Source organism: Macrosteles quadrilineatus, unplaced genomic scaffold, assembly GCF_028750875.1.
Source record: "Macrosteles quadrilineatus isolate MER2022 unplaced genomic scaffold, UCM_ALF_1.0 Scaffold_1__1_contigs__length_201487025, whole genome shotgun sequence".
NCBI lineage: Eukaryota > Metazoa > Arthropoda > Insecta > Hemiptera > Cicadellidae > Macrosteles > Macrosteles quadrilineatus.
This window is the reverse complement of record NW_026542594.1, coordinates 38,839,836-38,862,906: the sequence shown is the minus strand read 5'-3', so window position 1 is coordinate 38,862,906 and position 23,071 is coordinate 38,839,836. Positions and strand designations below refer to the sequence as shown.

Genomic DNA, 23,071 nt, shown 5'->3' with positions numbered 1-23,071 from the left:
CAGCTGGGAAAGGAATTTGTAAATCGATACTCATGCTACTGTTCAACTCTCTTCACACCAACTGGTCGACTATAGTCCTCGCCACCCTAAGTTGAGGCAGCCAAAGGCCGCACTAGATATACGCCGTGCGGCCTTGGGCTTCCTCAACTTAGGATGGCGAGGACTATAAGTGTAATGTAAACAGAGTATCTGCTTAGATGAGCACCGTGGGTACAGGGTTAATCCCCTTTCTTACAATGTAAATCTATGTTGTAAACTTCTTGACATACGAGAACTACTTTAAGGACAATTTATACTAGGCGTATGCTCATTCTTCCCGTATTGGGGGCCTAAGACATTGAAAAAGGCTGTGCTGGTAAAAGCGACCAGAATACACACTAAGACCGAAGACCCTAGTTGTTGCCGCACATAAAAATTATACTGAATGCCAGAGGTCTTGGCACAGATGTGCTGAATGTCTGGCCCAAAGCCCAAACGCACATGGCGAGTCAATAAGAATCTGGGAAATAGTCAATATCCAGAGAATTTTGTTAATGCCAACAATTTTTAACTTATTCTTGGTGGAATCAACCATTATCTTTGGTCAAGTCTTTAGCTAAGACATCATTAAGAGACTGAGACGGTGGTGTCATCCTGTAATTCAGCTACTAGGAGGTCAGGAGTTGTGGATATAGGCATGTACTGTGGATGTGATACTTCGTGGTTTGAATTAACGCCCTTACACAACAATAATAATTAGACAAATTTTTTTATACCAAGGAAAAATGTGGTTCGGATTCTACTATAAACTGTAGGTCCCTATAGTTATCCATTAGCCCAAAGTATGGGCTATTAATTGACAGCTGTGTCTAAGGAATATGTCGGCCTTACTTAGTCACTAACAAGGATACAAAATAGTGCCACTCATCCATCCTACACTCATCTCCATGCATACTGGGACTTGGCTTAAAATACCTGCTTTGTATGGTTGCCATTTCAAATTAAAGTATTAAGCCTAAGGCAAAATGACTCATAATCAAACAGATTTATATCGTCAGCGAACTAAAGGGATCTTGATAACTCTCTTGATGTCTTTAAAGAATATGTACAACTAAAAATATCTGTAAATTTCTTTTGATGTTTTCATGATAAATATGCAATGCAATACAACAAAGTAACTTTTAAACATTAAAAATAGCTGTTAACAACAAATTTTTCGCTAAAACTCTTTACAAAAATCTGAAGGGCAGGTCTAGAATTGATGGCCTCTCAAGTTCGTAAATTGCATCTGTGATGTTGTTTAGTAAGTTCAACGCTAAATGATTAACAGTTAACTTAATTTATCCAATCAATAGTGTTAACAATACTCAATGTTAATACTTATGAAGTCAAACGGAACGGGGTGAAGCCCGTGGATATAACAGCTAGCTGTCTAGTTGATATAAAACACGTTTTTGAAAATAATTCGATTGATGCTTTAAATGCAAATGTTAGGCATTTATTTTATGAGTTATTTAATTTTTCATACAACAGATCTATGGAACATAACAATAAATTATTCTCTTTAGCGCTCCTTTAGCGAAGCACGGGTATGGCGGCTAGCTATAGTACGCTCTATTTCGCAACGGGTACACAAGTTCAGAATACATTTAATTGTTTGATGTAATAATTAAGTCAATAGCCCAAAAGTAAACACATCCGATTTATTGTGCATCCTATGTTCAATTGTGTTTTGGATTTTGTCACATAACCTGAAAACCAGTAAACGGTTACATGGAAATTGTGGGAAATTTCGCTCTACAAGTGCCTGCTGCATCCCTGCATTTATCGCACTGAGCTAGATTTATCCAACAGTGTTGTCATATTGAGGGAGTAACACTAAATTCAGGGGCGTAATCTCGCTGAATAAAATTAAAAGTCTGCAGCAACACCTATTTCAAATTTTAAAAACAGCTTTGTCTGGACTGGAGTTCCGTTTTTATATATTCTACTACTGTATTTAACTTATGGATTTTATTTTGTACCTTTCATATGTGTTATATTTAGCTAATAATCTTAACATATAAAAGTAAAAGCCCTCACTCAATGATTCATTACTAATCCAACTTCCAGACTAGCTAGAACGTTGAAATTTGGTGTACTGATTCTTCAGCCATTAAATAGGAAAACTAAGTAGTAGTTTTTATCCTGATATGACTTTTGGGTTCCACCCAAGTGGTTCTGGAGTTTTCTTAACCTTATAAGTATCTATATTATTAAAAGATTTTGTTGGATTTTGTGTGCAGCAAATTGACCCATAAGTTTGAATGTTTATAGGCATATTGGGTATCTATATATTAAATATAGATACCCAATATATTTAATAGGCAAACACGAATTTTGTGACGTATCCGTTTTGAAGCTGCTATGCATCCACCACGTAGATAAATGCTTTCCATTGACCTACCTTTATGTTGATTGGCATATCACTGACAAATGATCACTATAATGTATCTCAAAACATATATAAGACCTAGAATAATAAAATTTTGCATTGGGACGACAATCCATGTATATGGTGTAGATGTACAAAGTTGGGGGTTTTGCAAAGTTCTAAATTCAAGGGTGGTTTAGGGGATTAAATCTATTTCAGAAGAAATTCGAGTATGCAAGATATTATATTTTGGTCTGTAACTTATAAGTTACAATGCTTGGATCTTAAATCTTATGGAAGATCGGTAGTGTAGAATTAAATTATCCACAACTTTTGTATTTAAAGAGTGTTTTTCTATCTCAAACTTATTTCGAGTAAAATAGGTTTACATTCAAAACTGTGAAAATTTGCTTGTTCCGCCACCTAAAAACTAGTCCGTGTCCGTACGTTTTATCATATGATTACCAATCTTTTATTTTATTAAATAGCATTATTTATTATATCAAATAATGCATAAATCATTAAAAGCTGTTAAAAACCTATCAAGTGTACTATCGTAAGTATAGCTACCGACATTATTACATTTTAGCAGCTTGCTCCCGTAAACATTTGAAATCTTCCATTCTAAAGCTTCAATTCAGTATAGGTTGTTATCATTAACCGGAACTGCTACACAATTTGTTGTAAAACGGTGATAGTTTTCGTTAAACGTTAATAATAGAGTCAATTTTCTTATATTTAAAAATAAATTTAACCGATTTTCGTGATTGAGGTCTCAAATTGATGGTGTGCACAGATTTCACTCTAAGCATCGACATATACATGTATATTGATCTACTGTATTACTCGTCCAAAAAACATATATTTCACTTTTTCGAATTCTTACTTCAATTTAAGATGCATTTCACCAGTTATAATTATACAATCCTACATATTTTGGTATAAGAACCTTCAGTGAAATGCCGGCTTTCATTTAAGCTATTAATTAGTTATCAAAATCGGACGGACTACAAGCAATTGCAATGTGAACAACCAACATATAAATTATTTCTTTATAAGGGTTTTCTATGATTAAAAATCAATAGGTCCACTATTGTTTATGTTTTTTTTTAGTTTTTGACGCAAAATAGTAAGTTAATTAAAGGTTTTAATTTGAGCTATTTATCGTTTGAATCAGTTAAGATCAAGATACTCAATAAAAATTTATAAATTTGATTATTGCTCGAATATGATTTTCATTTCAACGTTGTAGAGTAGCATGGGCCCTTTAGTAATTATTAAATGTACAGAAGGAACAACAAAATTCAAGAATAATATCAAATCAAGAGCATGCCGAGACAGTAACGGGGAACATCATATATACAGTATATATCACTAAATCAAATAATGTTTTTGTGTTACTTTTAATCCTACTTTAGAATATCTGAAATACTTTTCAATAAAGTAAGAGAAAACTAACTGTACCGTTGGAAAATTTGGCTTGGAGTATGATTATGAATGAAAGGAGATATGAATACTTTAGTATTTTTGGTAAAAACATCATTCAGTTGTTCCAGAGAGGGGGTAGTTCCGTTCCATAGCGAAGTCAGTGACAATTTCAGCAGGCTTATAGTAAAGAATAAAGGACGAAAAAGTATGTCGGGCGATACCAACGGCAACAGCTAGTTAATTAATAAAATCTGACCCGTTAATACGGTAGATTTAGTTACAAGAGAAAGTAGCCTAGCAGTGACCCAGGGGCATGGAGAGAAACAGGTTCGCAAGATGATGGACTTAATATCGTATTTTGTTATTTACAGTATTTCGCCTATGAAAAGTTCTAACTAGATATTTTATACATATAATTTCCTTCGCCATTTATACTGCCTACTTTGTAGCCGTAAATATCGGAATTACCCACATTACCCTTGTATGGGAATGTTTATTGCCCCAGACTTTTGGGTTGGCAGCACTGTTCACCCCATAACAACTACTCCCTCCCCCAGAAACCTTGCAGCCAATGAGAGCAGTCGATGCCCCCACCACAAGAGCAAGAGGGCGTTCATTACCTCAGTAAATTGAAAAGTAACCAACCTGACCGATTTCAATATCGGGCAGGTAGGTCCCTTCACCAGTTTGAAAGGTTACCTACTTGAAGGGATCCCGTCAATGGTAGGATACACCCAAGATGTATGGAGTTGAGAGGTGAACCAACCTGCCAAACTGAATGTAATGTCCCTGCATATCCAGCAGCGATGGCCACCTTAATTGCCTCGTGGGACATGTTGAGACGTCGAAACGCGGGGTTTTGTCATTAATTTCTTGTATAAAATCAATCAATGTATCAATTTATTGAAATGGAGACTCCACCTAAGAGTGCGTATTTTAACCCAAATATGAGTGAAGAATGAGTTTAGAATGGTGTGTGATGATCTGTGTATCTTTGTACAGAGCTGCAAACTTCAGTGTTGGGGATTTGGCAGTTGAACTTTTGCAGGATAAAAGGGTTATAAGGCACAACAACGCGGTTGTCAACACCCAGTTTGCAAATCTACGTGACACGCTCTTTCCAATGAGATGTCAATGGATAAAATCGGTTAAGAAATGGCGGAGTAGTTCGCAACCGACAAAATTCGTGTTGGCGTATTATTGATATGTAAAAGTTTAATTTCATAATTGATATATTTAAAAATACAGAATATCTGCATCTGCCATCTGTCACTGTTAGATCGGGCCAATCAACTTTTAGGTTTTAGTGGCCAAAACTACAAAATAAACCTAATTATAAACATTATAAACCTTTTTTAACACTCCTTAAAAGTGAGAACATATGAAGACTAGACTAGACAAAATTTGTTCAGATTTAAATAAGTCTATAAAACATGTGAACAAAATATAATTGTTAAAGTTACAAATGTTAACAACACATTTTTAGCAGAAATTTTCATAAAAATTGAGGTTGGTTTCAAATTAAACAAATGATCTGATCCAGAAGGGTAAAATACAATAAATCAAACCACAAAACAATTACAGAAATACTTCAAAAATTAATCTTCTTACATGTTCAACAATTGTTTGGCTGGAGGTACATTTTTGGGTAATTCAAGTATAACTCCAGTAATTACCAACCAAATTTGCTAAAAATACCTTTAAAAGTTGGGCAAGAGTGCCCGCAGCTTTTAAAAGCAAAACGTCATCGTCGTCATCAAGATTTGATTGCGATGTCGACAATTTGTGACGTCGGTTATTTGGGATGTCGATCAGATGGGAATAATTCAGTTTCAATCAATTTCAATGGTTGTCGATCATATGGCACCCACCCATCGTGGCAGAGTGGTAAGCCCATGGTGGAAGGAAAATACATAGGTGTGCTATACCCGTCATATGCTGACGTCACTCAGATTGCAATATTACGTTACGTAGTACTTATAGTCCTGAAAATAAGTGTTTACCGGATGACGGGATTACCATACGAGTCCGGTAAACACATTTTGGACGAGCTACGTAAGATAGTTTACGCCATACTACTACTGTAAAAATAATTATATATTACCACCAGCTAAGGACTAAAAATTACTAGTCATAACCTCTAAGCGAGGTTATGTTTTTGTTTACAACCACTCATGGCCACCCAAATACAGTATAATCAACTGATTGGTGTCCGGTAAAACCCATTAAAGTACAGTAGTACCATAGACAAAAATAATTAAATATAGACTGTCAGCCGCGCAGTGGTTACCATAGTTTCTGGGACACACCGCTTGGAGTGCCGCCGTGTGTAGTTTTACGTAGTGCGTAGGCCGTAACTACATGGCACTCACAGCGGTGTGCGCCAGAACCTATGGTAACTGCAGCACAGCTGACGGTCTATATTTAATTAGTTTTGTCTATGGTAGTACGCAATGAAACCCCATTTGATTTAGCTGGCGGCAAATAGCTGTTTTCTGGGGGCTGGACTAAATACTTGCGTGGAAAGTTAGTTAAAACAGTGTAGTATGGCGTAAACACCATTTTACCATTTAGAAAAATCATAAAAACAATAACAATCAAATCAAAACAAATATATACTTATTTGGCAATACAATCAGCTGATTTTTTTGTCTGTAATCTGGGCGACGTCAGCATATGACGGGAATAGCACACATATATATTTTCCTTTCACCATATGGGTATAGCAACGGCCGCCTTTTACTCCAGGCTGCGGCCTTCGAAGTGGCAACGTCACAAGTGGTGTTGTAACAGCTGTTTTGTTTGGAAGCAGCTAATGGTATTTGTGTATTCACGAAAGATTTGTTACTGGACTACGACAATATTGACCCCGCTTAAAATGTACAGATATAGGTTTTCAATTCATATTATTTCGGTTTTCAATTCTGTATGTTTTATTTTCAATATTTTAATAAATTTGTGTTCATTATATGTTCCTATACAACATATAATAAACCTAAGCATGTCCCAAGGTATTTTACCAAGCAAAATGAAAAGCTCAATAGTAATTCCGTTACACAAGAAAGGGAGCAAACACGACATAGAAAACTTTAGGCCCATCTAATTGGTTTTTACCTTTTCCAAACTTGTGGAGAAGAAAGTTCTTATTAGGCTCACGGACCATCTAGAAATCAACAAGATAAGATTAAATTCCCAACATGGTTTCTAAAAGAATAAATCTACAGTAACAGCCTTGGTAGAATTGATTGAACACGTTGTGGACAAACTCGAAAAGGGGGAGAATGTAACGAGTGTCTTCCTCGACTTGAGTAAGGCCTTTGATGGAGTCATACCTAGGTCCACCGCGGTCAATCTCCCCCGCGCTAGTTTCCGCAAGGTCTGCGGCCGGCGGAGCATGAGACCAACAATCCCTCCCACTTGCCTCTGAGTCGCACAGTTTGGTTTGGCCGATCTAACCAAACGGTGCGGCGGACAACTGGAGACTACTTCACTCGTAACTACGCCTGCAAAATGTAGGATGCTTTACCAAAGCACTGCTGTATTGCGGGCTGACTAATGAGACAGTTTTCTGTAAAGTAGTAATTGTACAAATTACCGTACACTTGCTAGGCTACGAAAAATAATTATTCAATTTTCATATCTATTCCACGATTATTTATTGTTAGTAAATGGTATGTTTATCTTCTTATATCTATATCTATACTAGCAAGAGGCCGTTGTGATTAAATACAACGGTCTCTAGTAAAATAATGGCTTTGAAATCCATGCACCACTTTACTCACTAATACAGGTACAGATTAGCACATAGCATTAGAATAAGAACTCACTTTAAACACAAATGCAAATTGTTAACGACACCATTTAAAGAAAAATCAATTAAATAACAATATAACAATAAGCCGTTTAATTATTAACACAAAAGGTTTCGTATGATTAGGTTATGCATACTGATAAACCACGGAATTGGGTTTCTGATATTTTTACTCAATTCAAATTACGTTACTCTATTTGTTTTGACCTAAGAACCTTCAGTGAAATAACAGTTTCCATTTGATTTATTTATTATTAAGATCGGACGTACCTTAAGCACACAGCCAAATCACGAACAACACAAATTGTAAAAAAAACTGAGTTATTTATCATCGATTTATAGTCAAACGATCTTGCTTGCAACCTCAACAGTAACTGTCGACTTTGACGGGTTTCACCTAGTCAATCTTAAAAAAATCAAACTTTCCTAATTATTTGCAAATCTACACAAATTAGGCTTACCAATGACCTATTAATTTAAAAACTCGGTTCAGTAGAACTGTAGATTTAATTGTACAAAGTTTAACAACAACATCTTTCATTCAGTATTTTCTCACCACTATAAATTGGGAGGTTGCTTAACGTTTTCGCAAATACAGTAACTTTTAAATGGTGAGGAAATCGACCAAAGTGGACGGTGATACCTATTCTGAAAGAGAATAAAATTGACTACAAATAACTACTATGCATTTCTTGAAAATCTATATACAGGGTGTCCATAAAAAACGTTTCAGGTCTTTGGGAAATGAATCCCCATACTAAAACATAACTTTGCCTTATTTTTACACAAACACCGGTATATTTCAGTTATCTTTTAACCGATCTTTTTGATCTTGGTATTGTTTGATAGGAAATGTAAAATGCTAAAAAAAAGTATTCTTGACATTTTTTCATAGAATTAGCCGTTTTCGAGTTATTTAAGTTAGAAAAATTCAAACGGCCGCCATTTTGAAATTTACAATCGGAACAACTTTATTATTTTTTCTATTATAGGTCTTGTGTATGGTAACATGTTCACCAAATTTCATAATCATCGAATAAAAAACTTCACAGATAAAAATATTTTTGTATAAAAAACAAAATGGCGGATATCTGGGTAAATATGCATTTTCGGACATACCTTCCCATAAACTTTTTTCTTCCTTTTAGTATGGGGATTCATTTCCTAAAGTCCTGAAACGTTTTTTATGGACACCCTGTATATAAAATCCAATGTATGTTTGTCCTTTATGAACTCCAAAACCGCTCGACAGATTGTAATGAAACTTTCAGGCATTACTAAGCATTATTCAAGGATGGTTTGTGTGAAGTTTGGTGCAGATCCGCCAATAGGGCTCCGCCCCAGTGGCTCTGGAGTTTCCCATGTTAACCTTATGAGTACTCATATTTAAATGGAATTAAAGAATCTTAACAGCTGGTGCAACTAAACAATTTGATTCTGTGATGTTCAATACCATTAGAAGTTAACAGGTTTACCAACAGGGTGCAGCACTATATTTATTTTTAATTTATGAGAACAGTTAATTTGCAACCAAAAGGTGAGTGAGCGTAGCGAACGAACTTCAACCTGGAGGCGAGTTAGCGTAGCGAACGAGCTAATCTGAAGGCAAGTGAGCGCAGCGAACGAGCTCCAACCTAAAGGTGAGTGAGCGTAGCGAACGAACTTCAACCAGGACGTGATTGAGCCATGCGAACGAGCTCATCTTGAAAATGAACGAGCATGTGACATAAAACCACAATAGGACAGGACGACGTCTGTCGGGCCAGCTAGTACTTAATAAAGGCAGCCAAATGCTGGCTACAGATAGAAACTTGAAAACAGCAGTTTTCAATCTAAGGTAACGCATGTACAAATTTACTGATTTTGTTGAAATTAAACATTTAACTATTTGAATTTGGGTTTGCGTACATATTACAATGTAAAAAACCTTGAAACTTTGATATATTTCACCAAATAAGAAAAATGAATGGACAAATAGTAGTACTGTATTTCCTAAGCAATCATTGAAACAACCAATTTGTTAACATGTAAGCTAGGAAAGTCATAGAACGCTACCAAGTTCGTGGCTCCATAGAGGTATATTTTAAAAAGTGGAGCACTCAATGTTACTTGATTGAGTTACATTACTTCACCGAGTGAAGTAAAGAAGTTGTTTACGTCATGCTTGGCATAGGGAATTTTGACATGGCGGGTTAGGTAAAGAATCTTAATAGCTGTTTCAACTAAACAATACGATTCCATGATGTTAAATATAGCATTAAAAAGTTAAAAGGTTTACCAACAGGGTGCAGCACCCCTGTCAGGGATTTTGAAAGAATTTTAAATAGATTTGTTTTTCTAACAAAATATATGGATGAAGTATAATTTAAAACATGCTATGTAAATTAATGGTATGTTTCGGGAATAAATAGTTTTATTTTAAAATGACGTACACATGTTTGTAATATTCCTGGAATTAGTTTGGGTTTTTATTTCTCAACTTAAATGATGTAAATAGTTAAAGGCCCCTAACAGCACCAGATATCCATTGGATATTCAAAGTGGTTGAAATATGTCTAAAGATATCTAAATGTAATTAAATATATTTTTAAAATATCTTATCTAAGAAATCTGTAAAATATCTGTTAAGATATTTTATAGATATTTAATAGATATTAAGAGTTTCACAGTAGATATTTATATAATGTTTAGATGCAATATCCTACAAATATTGTACATATATTCAGTACTAGATATCTACGACCAGATATCCTGTAAATATCAATCCTACATTGACGATTGGATATTGATTATAAAGACGATAAATGCTGATAAGTGCATTATTGTTTCATCTAGAATATTTAATTGCAAAAATTGCATAAGCGATGTTTACAAGAATGACTACACTTTTCCAAAGGGAGTGTTTCATTAAAGTCAAACTATTTCAGTCAGACAGAAGGGAAGAAATGTGCATTACACCACGTAATATAATATCACAAGTCTCGCACGATCCAAAAGTTGTGAGAAACAAAAAAAAAACTGTTAAGCCATTCCGTAAAAACATTATACAATTGACTTTGAATGTATGATTAAACACCTTTTTATAATAATAATAATTTAAATGTTTTCTTTTTAGTTAAAATTTTTCAACTTATTTGAGGAAATTATATGGGTTGATCAATTTAAGGGTAAATATTAATTAATAATATAACCATTATAATAACATTACTAATGGTAATTAATTAATCTATATTCAGATATCAGTATTCTCTCCATCTGCCAGAAAAACAATTAATTTAACAACTTGATGCCTAAACAGAATCATAGTATCAAAAATATTTAAGTATTGCGACCATTGCAGCTGTTGGCTCCTCTTTAACCGCTTGAAAACTATTAATATCAACAATCACAGGTAGCTCAGAGGTAAGGTAAGAGTTTCATAAGATGAAGGTATCAGGTTCGAAACCTGTCCGGGTATAAAAAATTTTGTCTAGTTTTTTTTTCTTCAAAAATTGTTTTTATGTACTATTTAATGAAAATATTCAACTGATAAATGTGCTTTTCAGACTAAATCTTTATTATTTTGTATTTTTATGTATTTATTATATATTTTTTGTGATCTGTAATCAGATATCCGTATAACATTCAGTTTTAGAAGTTCTTAAGATATTGTAAATCTAATATCTGTTGAAAGTAGAAATTAGTGACATTTAAACTTCTTCACAATATCTAACAAATATAAATATCTGGATATTGATCATCTATAGATATCTTAAATATCCAAGTGAAATGTTTATAAGATATTCTATAGATAACTCTGTGCTGTCTGGGAGACAACGTCTGCCGGCTTCAGCTAGTTTTTTATCATCCTATCTCTTCTCTGGCATTATTTAAAATGATTACTTTGCATTATAAAGTGATTTCATACGATGTAGGCCCACTTAATATGTCTTACAGTATGCTCCTTCAATCACGGCTAAAAGATCATATACACCTATAAAGAATTATTAAATTGTGAGTGATGATGATAGAATGATAAGTATTTGTTATTTAATTAGAAGAAGATTGGCCTAAAAATGGGACCCATTGGCTTCAAAATGGGGCAAGAATAAGTGACCCAATGTCCCCAGTGTCAATAAGCAAACTTTTTTATTGAAAAGAAAACTGCTTTTCGTGGTGGGCCCTCCATAATAGTAGGCTATTTTTATGACGCATTCATCCCTTAGCCACCTTCCTAAGATAAACAAATTATTACATATGAGATTATGAGTTTCAAAATGGAAAAGAGTGTTTCTTCAGCGTGTAGATTCTTACAATAATAATAATACGACATATTATAATAACGAATAATATGACAGAATAAAGTGTTTTCCGTACGTGAATGTGAGTGAGTGTATGTATAATTGAAATAACATAAATTATGTAAGCAGCCAGATTGGGTAAAATAAAATATGTAAAAACAACAATTCATTTAATTTAAATAACAACCCCTAATTATTTGGCCCACAATGGAATGATATGCCGGGCACGTTATCGGTACTCATACTTGAGTACCATCTCCATTAATCGAGAATAACTGTTGAGAGACAAATGCCCTCAAACACCAAACACCTACTACAAAACACGGGGTGGCCACAGTGGTTGCAAAGCCTCGTGAGAGCTGCTAACACCGCAGAAGCGGCGCGGCGCGGCGGTTCGATGACCAGAGGGTCCAGTATTGCAAAAATTACTTTAACGGAGCAAGAGAACAAAGAGTTTGAGTTCCTTGAAACCCAAACAAAGACCGTTGTGTTGGGGTGCGAGCTTTCTCTCGGCGGCAGGTAGATACAGCCGCGACAAGGGTCGCTGCAGTTGTAGCTAAATAATATCATCGACGCATTGACGGTGGTGGATAGACATTGTTAAAATAAAAATGAATTATACTAATTATTATAGTTCAATGTCCTAATTAAGAGCTTAATTTTTACGCAAAAACCTTATATCAGACAAATGTGCTTTATGGACAGATTTCACGTTTAAGTCCCTACCACGTGCAACACTTGGTTTTTTTAGCGAATTTCCCTATAGGAAAGTAGCTATTACCGTAGGTGGCACGGGAAGACCTAGGCCCGGGACCGATTTACTTTTTCATTTTTCAGTTTAGAGGCCAAAAACACCATTCGTTCAAATTTGTATTTATGTGTATCCGTCTATATAATACGTGAAGGCGATTTCTACGAAAAACTACCCCTCCGTTAATAATGGACAGATTTTTACAAACGATGTATCAAAATTAAGTATTTTTTGTGTAGACGCCCCCTTTCACCAATTCCTGTAATATAAGTTCTCGGACTTTGCCCCACAGGCCATCAAATTCCCAATGTATTTATTATTAAAAAAATTTTTTCTCTATTTAACAGACGAATAATATGTATTAACTAGCATACCTGTTGCTCGAATTCGAGGAATTGCTAGGTATTAAAGGCGTTATTTAAAAACAAATATCAGTCATAATTTCTGAAGACTTTAAAAGATTTGACTCAAAGATTATGGATTTACTCAAGATGTACATTACAGATCGATATAATCAACATTTCCTGTAAATATCTTATCATTTTTCAAAAGCTGATCTTGTTTTTAGTGTTTTCTGCAAATAGCCTTACTCATAGCCGTATTAGGTTATCCATAATAACGATTATAAATTAAAAAAAAAAACATTTTCATCACTCCTTAACGAAAGTAACTATTTTCGATAACAGCTGATATCAATGAAAGTAGTCGTTTTCCAAGCTCTAATTTAGGGCGAGGGAAAATCGATCAGCTGATTTTCCCTCGCTCTAAATTTACTTTCCCTCGCTCTCAATTAGTTCTCCATTTATTCACTACGCGCGCCAGTGTTTTGTTACGGTTTAATTTAATGATTTTAATCAGCTGTATGTATTTTTAAAAGTTGTGTTATTCTTTTATTTTGATGTTTAAACAAAATTTATTGAGAAATATACGTAGGTTTCTTTTTAGAAGATTTTATTTTATTTTGATGTTCAATCAAATTAATTGAGAAATCAAATTGTTTTAATATACTGAGGTCTGCTATTCTGTGTTTGTGTATTTTTGCGTCGTGATGAAAAGTATCGTTCATAACTCTTACCGAAAGTTTTTATCCGGCACTTGCTCCATTATTCCCGTCCTCGGCTTCGCCTCGTACGTGAAAATAGCTCTCACATACTCGGCTTCGCCTCGCACGTGAAATTGGGGTTCCCTGTGTTCGGCTTCGCCTCACACAAAAACTTGGACGCGCGACGGAAAATGCCACTTTCGGTCCTAGTAATGAAATATACTATATTTATATTTCTTCTCATCGGTGGTGTTCTATGACTTTTATATGTTTCCATAGTTTGCAAATCGGCTCTTTCAATGATTACTAAGAAATGCAGCACAGTGTTAATTCAGTTTTCTTTTTAGTATATCAAATTATCCAGGCTCTCTCGCTTTTTTCCATTGTAATATTAACGCCAACCCAAACTCAAATAGTAAATATTTCATTTTAACCGAGTCAGTAAATGTTTGTAGAAAACTGTTAATTTTTTTTTTTAACTTTATTTAATTTACAATCTGTTCAAGTTGAACAATAAGCAAATGATATAAATAGTAATACAAAAATAACTTGAAGAACATGAGCTAGTGATTGACCACCGTCAACACTAGCAAACAAAGAGAATTTTGATAACACTTAGCCGAATCTGAATGGTAGGTCCAATATCGTATGTCGCTTCAGTCTGTAAATGGTGTTGTGATTGTCCAATAAATTAAGTGCAAGATGATTTGAATGATTTTCCAATTTTATAAGGTATTTTTCACTATATTTGTAATTTCTTCTTTTACTGTTCGAATTTGAAGATCATTGTGAAGTGTTCTGTTGGTAACAAACCAAGGAGCGTTGACAATTTTACGTAATAATTTTGATTGGTAACGTTGAATAATTTCAATGTTTGAGGTACTTGCTGATCCCCAAAGCTGAATACCATAAGTTCAAATTGGTTTTAAAACTGTTTTGTACAGTAACAATTTATTTTGTGTACTGAGTTTTGATTTAGATCCAAGAAGCCAATTAAGTTTAGTTGTTTTTAAATTTAGATGTTGCCTTTTAGTCCAGATATGTGCCTTCCAATTAAGCTTTGCATCTAAGTGCATGCCCAAGTATTTTATTTCCGTTACTTGAGGGAGGTGAATATTGTTCATGGATACTGGAGGACATGTAGCCTGATTTAAGGTAAAAGTAATGTGTGCCGATTTATTTTCATTAATTTTGAACCTCCATGTTTTAAACCAATGAGAAATTTCATCCAAGTTTAGCTGTAAATTTGCTGTAGCTTTGGATTGTCGTGGACAGATAAAATCGCCGTGTCATCCGCAAATGTAGCAACCATAGTGTTTACACTTTCTGGTAGGTCCGATGTATAGAGAATATACAAGTATGGTCCAAGCACGCTTCCTTGGGGGATTCCTGATTCTATAGGGTAAAGGTCAGTTAAGTAATTTTGATGTTTAATTTGGAAAGTTCTGTTGGTAAGATATGATTTTAAAATAGGAAAAACTGAATGGGGTAGTAACTTCTTAATTTTGAAAAGTAAGCCAGAGTGCCATACTTTGTCAAATGCCTGACTGACATCAAGGAAAGCAGCAGAACAAAATTGTCTGTTTTCCAAACAGTTTCGAATTGTATGAACAACCCTATGGACCTGCTCCACGGTGCCATGTCTCCGTCTAAACCCGAATTGGTGTCCTGGAATGACGTCGTCTTCTTCAAAAAGAGCTTGTAGTCTTTTGAGGAACAATTTCTCAAACAACTTGGACACTATAGGCAAGAGACTTATAGGTCTGTAGGAAGTGATTTCATGAGGAGGTTTTCCTGGTTTTGGTATAACAATTAATTGGGCTTTCTTAAATTGAGTTGGTATGTGGTCTAGTCTCAATATAGAATTAAAGAGAAATGCAATAAAAATCATTCCTTTCCTTGGCAGTTCTTTTAACATTTTCCCAGTGATAGAATCGTAACCAGGAGATTTTTTCAGTTTTAGCGATTTGTCAATGGTTGCCTTAATTTCTGTAGGTCTGAATTTTTCCAGAGGAAAGTCAAGTTGAAGTGGAGAGTCCAAGAATTCTATTATTTCTTCTTCATTATTGACCACACCTACATTTGGCTTGAATACATTGGAAAAGTAATCCCCGAAAGCTTCAGATTTTTCTATGTCACTCTTAGCCCAGCTTCCATCCGGTTTACGAATTGGCGGGATTGAAATTTGGGGTTGCTTCAGCCTTTTTGTTACTTTCCATAACGAGTAATCCGTAGCTTCCGTAGCCGACAAAGATTGAGTATATTCTTCAAACCATCGGTTTTTTGTGTCGTACAATAATCTTTTCAAATTCCGTGCTGCTCGGTTAAAGTTGGCCTTATCATTTGGGTTTCTTGAGTTTTGCCAAATTCTTCTGAGTCGTCTCTTTTCTGCTATCTTTTTCTTGATATGAATTGGGTAGCCTAGGCCTATTTTCTCTGATTTTTCATGATTAGGTAGAGGTGTGGATTCTTTGGCAGAATTTTGAATACAGTCAACAAAGTGATCAACAGCAGCTTCTACATTTTCAGGACTACGTAGCTGTATGTGTAAATTTAAGTTTTGATTTATAAAATTTCGAAATTGATTCCAGTCCGTGTATTTATTGAGAAATACGTCCCCTGGTTCTTTGTGAAATATTTCGGTACTTAAATTTAACATAACTGGTGAATGGTCAGAAGATAGGTCAAGACAAGATTTTACTTCAGTGTAATTTTGGTTAATACCTTTTGAAATAAAAAAGTCTAACAGATCAGGGATTTTTCGCATATCAGTGGGCCAGTAGGTAGGTTCACCAGTTGAAAAATGGGTGAACTGATTGTCATTCATTTATCTTAAAAGCTGTCTGCCTCTGGGTGTAGCCAAACGTGACCCCCATGCTTGATGCTTTGCATTAAAATCACCCCCTGCAATAAATCTATTACCAAGAGTGTTGAAATACTGTTCAAATTGATTGTAAGTTATAACATGCCTTGGAGGGCAGTACACAGCTGAAATTGTAATAGGACCAAGCCAATCTTCTAAAACAATGGTGGAAGCTTGAAGATAATCTTCCTTAAAACATGGTATTTCATAGTGTTTAATCGTGTCCCGAACTAGGATTGCAGTTCCTCCATGTGCAGTGTTGTCAGGATGATTAGTGTAGTACAATTTGTAATATGGAATTTTGAAATAGGTTCTATCCGTAAAATGAGTTTCCGAAATAAGCAATACATCTAATTTGTGTTGGGTAATGAATAATTGAACCTCTTGGCTATGCTGAGCCAAGCCATTAGCATTCCATAATGCCACTTTAAGGAGAATATTCATTTTAGGCGGGCAATAACAGTAGTAAGAAGATTAAGTAAGGTATTAATCTGTTCTGCTTGTTTAGATAATATGCTCTCAAAGCGTGAGAAACAATTTTTTATAGTCTCGGACAGATTGTGAGGTTCTGTGGTTTGTTCACTAACATGATGATTACTGGTGTGGCCAACTTCACTACCATTCCGCGCAGTTTGAGCAAATGTTACCCCTTCTTTTACTAATGAACTTTTAGGCAAGGTATTACTGGTATTAGAATTGTCTTGTGTAAGACTCTGAAGACCCAGATTGCTTTGATTATTACCAAGAGTCTTTTTTCTGAGAGGGGGGAACTGCTTATTTTGTATATCTCTATAAACAGGGCAACCTTTGTAATTTGCAGAGTGCTTTCCTGAGCACAACACACAAGACGGGGGTACATCAGGTGGTTTAGGGCAGTCTTTGGTATCATGTTCCTGTGTGCATTTAACACAACGATACTTGTTGTGACACTAAGATTTAGTGTGCCCATACTGCTGGCAGCGTTTACATTGGACAATTTCTTTCTTTTTCTGAGGTGGTTCAAATAAAACCTTAGCATTTAAAATGAATTGTGTTTGAAATATGTCCTTATTATTGTCGCTAGGCTCTAGGTCTATGAAAAAAAGAGACATTGGTTTCTTCGAAAATTTGTTCCTTACATTAGTTATATTCCTTACCTTGTGTCCATTTTCCTCAATAGCAGCCTTCAAGTCGTCGATGCAAGTTGAATAGTGCATTCCCTTCAGTACGACCTTATAAGCACGTTCCTGTTTCAGCTGGTATGTATGGAAACATACATTCAAATCTGTCAGCCCACGCACTATTTTCCTGTAGTCATCAGAGGTTGCAGGAAACAATTTAATTTTGTCTTGGGGAAGGCATTTGTAGGAATATCCATCGCTTGTCACCATCGTATTCAGAGATTCTGATCATGGGTGCAACGTTCGTAACGCCGGGAAGAAATATTGGTGGTGGTTTTGACTCTTTAGGCTTGTTAGTCACAAGTTCATCTTCCATTGCATCGGAGGACAGTGGTGCAAAATTGTTTTTGAGAGTAATTCCTTGTGAAGAACCAACATTCTTTGCTGTGGTTTGATGAATGCGATGGCGTTTTGGTCCATGTTCTGGTAACAGCATCAAGTTTCTTTTGCCGTTTCTTGATACAACAGTTTGCCAGTTGTTTTCTGAGTCTTCTTTATCACATTTGAGATCATCTTCACGGGTGATTTGAGAGTTTGGTATCTCTAGAATAACACTTGGTTCGTCTATCAATTGAGTATAGTCATGATCTTGTGCTGGTCCCGTTGCCATAGTTACAATAGGAAACTATACTAACCTTAATATAATTAACAAGTAAAAATGGTAAAAAAGTCCAGGAAAATTGAAACAAACACGGTTTTTGCTGATTACATCGTAAGTATGATCACTTTAGAACAAATTGAAACAAAAACCAAACAGAAATTATACTGAAATTAAATAAAACTAGGTGAAACCCGTCGAAATCGACGGTTACTTTCGAGGCTTACGCTAATTCATCTAACTGCGATAAATTGAGTGAAATAATACATATTTTGAGTTACCAAATATGGTTGATCATTCAATGAATAAAATATAAAATATTTCCCATACTGTAGGCTACGTCATCGTAGTTGTTAGTATGCTATCTGGTATCTATTCCTTTGGAAGAACCTTTAAATAGTATTAAAATCGTATTGGTGGATCTTTTGTAGTTAAACACTTCCGTGATTTCATCAGTGCAATGCAGATTAATCTATGATTTTATATGAACAAAAAAATCTGTCTGTTGGGAAGACACGTTCTAACTTCAAAGGGAGGTATATCCGTTACAGTGTAAGTTTGATTTTTCCTTCGTCACGTCGCGTCAGTTCATATCGTACTTCTGTGCCGATTAATAACACTCTAGCACAGTTTTGAGAAATTGGTTGTGGTGTTACTGTTATAGCTGGAATTCCTTGACATGGGGGATGTCAGTTAGTTTTCTCAGCCTTATCAGTTACATAAAGTTGTCAATATAATCTACGGAATGTTAGGTGTAGTGGAATATACTTGAAGTGAGGTTGGCTTTTATTCTTGAACTGTTAGGGGCCTCCTCATTTATATGGTCATGCAGCTTCATTGGCAACAAATAATGCAAATGACATAGTAAGAGCACAATAAAATTCTTCCTTAGGTGAATTTTATGTTGGAGAAATGTAAAGCCGAATTATAAATGTCACAATGCGAGTTTGAGCATTTTGTAACAATATTGTATGGGTAAGTTACATAGATTTTTTAGGTTGCTGCTAAGTGCACTTTAAGAATATATATTTTAGAGATAAATTAAATGGTTTTTGTTGCTGAGTAGCGCTATTAAACATGCACAACCCTTTTCGTTAGTCTAATAACATTCAAAGGCTCTCTAAGAGTTCAAGTTCTTATTTTTACACATATCTATATTATGTTTTCACTAAGCTTAATGAATACATCGAAGTAACCTCTCTGAAAAGTCTGCAGTATATTGCAGTTTTCCAGCTTAATTACTTTCTAAATATGCACATATTTCTACATAAATATTGTAAAATGTTTTATCCAGTTGCTGTAAACCACAATTAATTTAATAAAATATGGACACGGCTCAAATGGGCACCGTGCCCTTCTGCACTTGTATTATTTTGTATTGTATTACACAATCGAAGATTTTTCCAATGATTGAAAGTATGTATGACAATAATCTCATGATGAACTGTCTAAAATAATATAATAAAATATAGGGAAAAGGTGTGAAAAAGGCAGACACCAACCCGTAAAATAGATATAAGATAGTTCAATAAGATACAATTGTAGGAGTTATTGTGATAAAATGATTTTCCACTCATCTCGTAATGGAACTTTATATTGCAACACAAATGATACAGAGAAAAATCAATTTAAAAATCAGAAAATATCATTGCAAATACTTCTTTTGGACAATTCAGTAACTCCCAATAAATGTGTGTTAATTAAAACACAATTTTAAAATTAACAGCTGTTTTATTAAAAAGTATTATCCACATGACCAAAATGTAAACAAATCTGTGGAGGGATCTTTAAAGGCTTCTGGGGCAGAGCCCTAAGCGAATTTACCTCGTTTTTCTTTTGATAACTCATCTACAGACCAAGGCCTTTCTTTGGACACCTCTACCAAGTTTCTACGCCCAGCTGTTCTCTCAAATTAATGGAGACAAAGTTTCCAATAAATATTTAGATTCCTCCATGTTAATCTTATGGGAGAAAACCCAACTTTGATGGAAGATCCTGACCAAACTAATAAAGATATCAAAAAACGAAAAACACTTTGCAAAACTACAGATCAGGGCAATTTTTTTGACACTTTAATCATCAAAATCGGTCCAAAAATGAGGGAGTAGTTCTGTTCACAAAAATCGGCTTAGCGTATTATATATATAGATAGATAGCGAATATTTTCTGGAGGAAAAAATAAACCTGTGTTCCTGCAAAAGCAACAGCTGGACTCAAACTGTTAAATTAGCAAACTTATTGACTGTTTACAATAACATATGTTCTTCTTCTCACTTTTAATTCCTGACCACAGCTGGAGTTTCATAACAATGTTTGTTTCCCATGTTAATCTTATGGAGGAATACAAAACTTTAAAGGGCCCCAGGGCCTCACTCCCTAATTATTTCCCTAAAAAAAAAATTTCCTGCACAACTTCACGGTACGCTCTTTCCAATGACACCAAGAACATGTAAATTGGTTCAGTAGTTTCGGAGGAGTAATTGTCACAAAAAACCTGCTTGCGTATTAAATAAGTACGAGCTGTTGGCCCCGTCCTACGTACGGGAATCGAGTAGTCAATTAAAACTGAATATGATTCAGAACAGATAGTTTACAACTTGGTGGCCGATTCACACACACTGGCTTTGAGTACAGTAGCTACATACCACCATGCACTGCATGGGCCTACTATCACTTACCGCACCTTATTTAATCACCTTGGCCACTGAAACCTCTAAAATGATCCTGGCCTCCTGGCTCTTCTATCCCCTGCCATTTCTGGATGACAGGAAGACAGGAAGATACCAGTCTGAAGATGTCTTTTATTACTTGGTCTTCCAAGTGGTCGTCTACCTTGTAGTACTCCTTGGAATACACTTTTAAAAGTTGAAGTATCTTCTCTCCGCCATGCAAAGCCTGCCCAGCCCATCCGAGATCCGAGCCTTTTGGTCTAATTTTGGAATGTACCCCTTTATCAAGTTTCTGAATCATACAGTACTACTGGGATCGTTATGATATGGTATGAATCGATACTGACACCCTGCAGCTTACTGGTCAGTTTTCTGGAGACCTACTACACCGGTTGACATTTTCATTACGAATAAAATGTGTACTGTATGCAGTCATACTTATATTCAAACATCTAGAAAAAGATGAATCAACACGTAAACCACTTATCTTAAAGGATTAAGCACTTAAACTTAGACGGATTACATTTATGACATAACTTGATTATACGTTTAAAATGTTTAGTTCAAAATTACACAATCTCCTGATAACATAGATCTTTTTACGGTAGAAAATAAACTGCATTTTAAAGTAAAATATCGTGTAGGCAAACTCTGACGATCAATATTTTTGTATACAAACAACTTGTAACATAAACATTTCAATGACAGTTAGAAACCAGCTGTTAGTTAAACCACCACAAAAACGACTTTAACTCGTCCGTCGGCTGCTAGACTTTTTTAAAAATTAAAACTTAATTTCTAAAAAACTGAAACCCTAAACTAAAATTATGGCCTCGACATTCCCTAGTTCTCAAAATTATCTTTCTTTCAACACAAAAATCATAAAAATCCGTCAAGTGGTTGATTCAGAATCGTAAAATAAAATACCCTCGTCGCAGCAAACCTGCATACTAAGCGAATTTCCATTCACCCGGCTTGATTTCTACTAAAATATTCCCTATAAATTTTAAGATTTATTTCCTATTTAAATGAAATAATTTTAGTGAGTAGTTAGGTTTGCTGCTACGGGAAAGATGTTGAGGTGTGTTTTTTCAATTGAAATATTGATAGCTTAGTATTAAATAAGCCAAGTTGCCAAATTTGATTGAAATATATCCATAAACAAGCAAACTAGAACAGTTTATTTATTCTCCATAAGAATAACATGGGAATTTTAAATTTACAATTTCTTTAATTTTCTCCGTAGTCAATGAACATTAAAAAAAAACTTCAATATACTAAATTATTTGTTTTTTTAATGTCTTCAAAATGGTCTAGAGAGAAATTTAGACATTTAAAGTTTTTAGGGTCAAAAATGAGAAAAACCCATTTTTACCCCATAAAACCCCCCATAAACCCCTGATCCGATGGTCCGATTATGCTGGTTCGCGAACTCGTTCGAATAAATGTAGGTTTACACGTTTGTACCAAATTTCATCAAAATCGGATCAATTTTGCTCGAGTTATCGCGCTAACGGACACATATATAAATATATATATAAATATATATACTGTATATATATATGAATTTGAACGGATGGTGTTTTTGGCCTCTGGGGACCTCAAAACGAAAAAGTAAATCGGTCCCGGGTCTAGGTCTTACCATGAGACCTACGGTAATAGCTTATTCCTTATATGGGAAATTCGCTAAAAACCCTGTTTCGTTTTAATATATAGGATTTTAATATATAGGATAGATAGATATAGATATACTAGGTCCCTTTTGCTCTAATTCGAGCAATGCCTAAGTATTACAGGCGTTATTTAAAAACGAATAACAGTAATAATTTCTGATGACTTTAAAAGATTCGTCTCAAAGATTATGGAAATACTCAAGGTGTACATAACATATCGATATAAACTTAATCAACATTTCTTGTAAGTATCTTACATTTTTCAATAGCTGATTATTGTTTAACGTTTTCTTAAAATAGTCTTACTCATTATTTCGTAAATTGCCCTTTAAGGTCGTAATTAATTTTTAATGGGAACTTTCCATATACCTAATGTTAAAAATAACTTAGCTGTACTTATTTGT

At 34.8% G+C, this 23,071-nt stretch overlaps 1 long non-coding RNA gene across 1 annotated transcript in view; it reads left to right on the top strand.

Moving 5' to 3' along the window:
- The window catches only part of LOC128982786 (uncharacterized), a 60,286-nt gene that overhangs the window by 13,721 nt on the left and 23,494 nt on the right, over window positions 1-23,071 (top strand). The window lies entirely within an intron of this gene.